Here is a 5,286-nt window from a genome sequence, read left to right as displayed (position 1 = left end):
AGGGCTGGTGTTCCCAAAGCCAGAGGGTGAAACTACTTGCTCGTTCTGTCACTGGATGCTTTCCAGCAGTGTCTGTATGCAGAGCGACACGAGTGAAACCATATGTGCCTCAGCTTGTAGGTCCAAATGGTGGAAAGAGGTGGTGTCACCAGGGACCTGTATCCAAGATCCCCTATTGGCTCTGGTGTTCCCCTCTTAACATCCAGAAGCAATCTGTCCCCTGGTCCCCTTCCTCAGATGCCCCGTCCCCTGGGGCTTGGGTTGGTGTTGACAGTAGTCGCCCTCCAGAGGCCCAGTACACTGACTGTAAGAGTATGTGAGGGTTGTATGACTGTAAGGGTTGGGGGTCTCTGAAGAAGAGACAGAAGGAGAGACGTGAAGAAGGTAACTTGGAGAAAGCCCAGGCAGGGATTTAGCAGGGCCACGAATTCGACATTATATACCTGTCCTCAGCTGACTCCCCAGGCAGCTCTTGAGCTTTCCGGAGTCACAGCAGTGCTGTGTTGAGGAATGTTAGTGGTTGACTTGGAGAGAGAAGAGACAGTCAATACAAGAGTTTTCCAGACTCCCCAGGGTAAGCCTCCTGCCATAGCTGAGCGGCACTGCCGAACTTCAAGTGCATCCGTAAGAAGTATAGTGAACCAATTAGGCTTCGGTGAGGTTTCAGTATCGATTGCTTTTGCCTTTTACGTATTTGTTTAATTGTATGCCGACCTAGATAACTTAATATAGCTGTATTATTTAATATAATTGAATACTGACAGTGATTAATCAGTACTGACAGTAACTGATGGCAAAATTTCCCAAATTTTGACACTGGGCCCCCATGAACCAGTATAAGCCAACTCTCGTGTGCTACTTACTCCAAAGAAAGATAAAATACTGAGTGTCTTTCAGAGTGGAGCATCTCATTTCTAAAGGGAGCATAGGGCTATTGGAATAGAAGACCCTATTCACCTTCCAGGCACACATTCTCTGTCTCACCTCATGGCTTCAAACAGGCCACATGACAGGTATACTCTGCAAGGGTTATATAAGAAGAGGAAGTTTTGAGATATAAGAAATAAGGAAGCCTGCAGAGAGTCAAATTAGAACCTTCCAGAAGGTTCTAGAAGCGAGTTATGGTATTCAGATGTAGAATATTTGGGTTTGGAAAGAGAGCAGGAGAAGAAATAGAGAAAACCATCGTCTTGCCTTTCACAGCTCTGCCCCAGGCTGGTCCTGGCACAATTCTTGAAGAAGAATATTCCCTCATGAGAGTCTTTTGATAAAAGGAAAAAAACAAAACAAAACAAAAAACAGTCCTCACAGAAATATATCTTGCAAAATGGGTCTTTCAGAATTCAGGCTAGAGAGAGCATCATCTGTGGTGCCATAATGGGACATGAAGTGAGGAGGACTTGAAATCTAGGCGCTGCTAAGTAAGTCCTGCCCCACTGAGTTCACACAGAGAGGAAAATGGCCAAATGCCATTTCAGTCCATTGTTAATCCAATCAGCTTTTTCTGGTTGGGAACAGTTAGAAATGTAGGTCCAAAAATAACCTACAAAATGTGTGCCTTGGCATAATTGCATGTATGTGAAGTTAGCTTCAAGCCTGACTTGTGTGCATGTGTATGCACATATGTATGTGTGTGTACATGCAGGATTTGTGTGTGTGTGTATACACTCATAGGGCAGGGCAAGTGCATGGATGCTACCTGATATGTATAAGAAACAGTGATTTCATTCTGTATGTTTTCTTTCTAGGCAGCAGAGCACTTCCAGAGCAGAGACAGGGAAGAAAAGAAACGACAAGGCTCCATCAGCATTTGTGAAGACCTATCAGGCCCTAGGTACTGTGTGTGACACTCTCCATTGATTATTTCTGGCACTGCTTGCTGACCTGGGGCACGGGACATTCCCACAGAGAAATGCCAGAGTCAAACAGCCAGGAAGAGATACAGTGACTTAAACTTATCTATGGGTCACCTGAGGCCATTATTTTCCACACTGTACATTGTGTTGTGGTTAAACACATTTTCCCTTGGTCAGTGCAGAAGTTATGAGAGTAGTAGGGGTACCATCTTCTCCACCTGCCATTACCAGCATCATCCCTGTAGAAAGGCGGCCACACTGACATCTGTTTAATGCAGAGGTTCCAAAGCAATGATTTAAGCTAGCAATTTCTTTGTAGTGAATACAGTAGTGTGGTATGGCCCCAAGAATCAAAACATTAAGTCAGATAACAGCAGACACTCACAGGGACTTGAACTAACGGCTACAGTGTATTCACACATGCATATTTTTAAGCTTCAGAGCACAAAGGCTGCTTAGTACTCTGAAGAAAACCCAATACAAGAATAGTGATATCGATATCGGAGCCATGGGCCAGTCCGCTAAGGTGACAGAGCCAGAGTTACAGCTCCTTAAAACACTGCACAGGACCAGACAACAGGTTTTTAAAAATGATAGGAGAGCATTAGAAGCAGCCGGAGTAAAGATAAATGAAGAATTTAAAAAACATAAACTAGAGACCTCTCTGGAGAAAAGAGATGATGAAAATAGGTTCCGATGTTGAACTATTGCTCAGAACATCTGTTACTCAAGGTGTTCACATTGACCATGACATATTGAAACTGGTTCCCAGGAAAGATCATCTTACAGAAAACGTGCCGTACTGTGATGCACCAAGGCAGAAGCAGTAAAGCTTCCAGGACAAAACCAGCCTCTGCTCCTTCCCACTTTAAATACAGACCTGACAAAGGTCCTGGTCATGCACATGTTTCTCTGTGAATGAGCGACAGGCTGGGGTGTTCTGAGGACATAGCTATGTCCTCCCTTCTCACTGACGGGCAGCCCTTACATGGCCACTCAATGCTTGGGGAGGTGGGGCACTCTTCTCTTTCCCTTTGGTAGGTGTTTTGGTCTTACCAAAGCTGTTTGCCAATGAAGCACTTTACCAAGTTGGTGATTTCTCATCCCATGGGAAACACAGCTGCTAAATATAAAATGCTACGTTGAATTGATGTTTAATCCCTCAAAATATTCAGTTGGTAAAATGTTAACATTTTTCTGCCAGCTCTCTGTCTAAAATAAATAAATAAATAGATAGATAGATAGATAGATAGATAGATAGATAGACAGACAGATAGATAGTGATATCACAAGGAGGGAGCATGCGGGGGTGCGTGTAGCACAGAACTGCTTAGTGAGGGTTCTTCAGACAGCCCTGTGCATCCAGCGTGTTTAAAATGTCTGCCGACTCCCCTACGCTGACTTGCATGTTGCTTTCCAGCTGTCCATCAAAACTGAGCAAGCAGTAGAGGCTGTCAACTACATGTGACCCTCCTGTGCAGGGGGACCTCAGCTCCCCCTCTTCTGGGAAGAGAAGTATAAGCTTGTCAGACTCCCAGGACAAAGCCTGGTAAAGTCTGGCTGCCTCTTAGAAGATAGATGTTTTATTTTGTTTCATTTCATTTGGATGCAGGATCTTGCCGTGGCAGGGCTAGCTCTGAACTTGCAATTCTCCTGCCCCAGCTTCCTCGGGTCTAGGATTGTAGGTGTCTACTACCGTGCTCTGCTGGGATGGAACTTGGGGTATGTGCTGGTTAGATTTTTTTTTTTTTTGTCAACTTGACTCAACATAATTCAGGAAATGTCTCCATCTGGTTGTCCCATAGACAAGTCTATGGGACATTTTCTTGATCAATAATTGATGTGAAAAATCCAGTCTACTCTGGGCATGGTGTCACCCTTGGAAGGGTGGTCCCGAGTTGTATAAAAAAAGCAAGCCATGGGCGAAAAGCTAGTAAGTAGTAAGCTGGTAAGTAGAATTCCTTCAGGTTCTGCCCTGACTTCCCTCAGTGGCCTGGGACCTGGGATGTATAAGCCAAATAAATAAGCACCTTCCTCCCCAAGCTGTGTTTGTTCGTGGTGTTCATCATCACAATAGAAAACAAACTAGAATAGGGTGGAATGTAGCCTGGAGGACACTGAGTGGGTTAAGAAGGAGCAATTACAGCATCTGCTAGAAATGACTCCTTCAGCCCAGGAAATATCCACTCCAGGAAGTGATCCCCCCCCATGGGACCCTGAGAGAAGCATGGTCCCCATGATCAGAGCTCCACCTGTTTACACCATCAGCTCCCACACCCGAGGGGGTGGTTGAGCCGAATATCTGCTGATGAGGAAGTGGAGTGGAATGTGAGAATCCTCACTGCTGACGTCAAGCTTGCCTTTCATTTTATTTATACCCATGACATTGTGACACAGGATCTAATTTTCCATTGTATTTTTTTCTCTCTCCGTTAGGAATCAAGTGATGACAAGTGAATTTATGTCTGAGCCTAGAAAAAATATTTTCAATTAGAATCCAAGGGTTGTACAGGGTTCTCTCTCTCTCTCTCTCTCTCTCTCACACACACACACACACACACACACACACACACACACACACACACACCAGCACCTCTCTCTGAACTGATAAAACAACACAAAGGAGCAAGTCATCACAGTCCTGCAAGGCATGGCTGCCTGAGGACCCACAGTGGAAGGTGCTTAGTTGTCCACTCCTCGCTCTTGACAGGCTGTGTCTTTTTTTATGTAGGCACTTGAGGTGCCAGGGAACATTGAGGCCACATGACAGTCCTGGCACAGAGCACCTGCTGTGGCCATGCAATGGAACTCTGGACCAGGAGTGGGCTTACAGCTCCCAGACCCAGAATGACTGATGGGGGCTGCCTCACTGACTGTACTCTCCTGACCCTTCTGGGCTTCTACTGCCTCAAGGCAGGTCAGAGTCCAGAGCAAAGATGAATCCAGAAGGCAGGAATAATCAGAAGATGTTGGGTTAAGGCAAACCATTTCCCATGTATAAAAACTACTTTTGGGGTCATGCCTACAGGGAAGAAAATGGCACTCATATTTCACTAGTAGACAGCCAGCTTTCCCCAAAGCCTCGCTGTATTGTTGGTCCTCAAGCTTGTCAGCAAGTGTCCCTGTCACACCTTCTGAGGGCCTAAATCCAGGGGCAGTTCTCCAACTTGACTTGGGCTCCTGTTCCTGTGTGGAAATGAAGCTCCAGGTGTGTCCCCTGTGTCTTCTGCTCTGTCAGCAAAGCCTCCAAGGCCAGCTTGCTAGCTGTTTTTCAGCCTCTGACCCTGGGGAGATAGGACTTCCTTGTACCCTGTTGGGAAGATGTTTGTTGTTCAGGCTTCTGATGTTAAGATCTGATAAGAGAGGCCCAGGGCCTTCCCAGTCAGTGAGCCAACTGATCTGAGGGTTTAAAGCAAGGAGACAAGGACAC

At 45.8% G+C, this 5,286-nt stretch overlaps 1 pseudogene; it reads left to right on the top strand.

Moving 5' to 3' along the window:
• The first annotated feature begins 2,364 nt into the window (after positions 1–2,364).
• Positions 2,365–2,686, top strand: LOC129670056 (complex III assembly factor LYRM7-like; annotated as a pseudogene).
• The last annotated feature ends 2,600 nt before the right edge of the window (positions 2,687–5,286 follow it).

The sequence above is a fragment of the Psammomys obesus genome, unplaced genomic scaffold (assembly GCF_907164565.1).
Source record: "Psammomys obesus unplaced genomic scaffold, mPsaObe1.curated_primary_1811, whole genome shotgun sequence".
Classification (NCBI taxonomy): Eukaryota; Metazoa; Chordata; class Mammalia; order Rodentia; family Muridae; genus Psammomys; species Psammomys obesus.
This window is presented reverse-complemented; position numbering and strand designations above follow the sequence as displayed.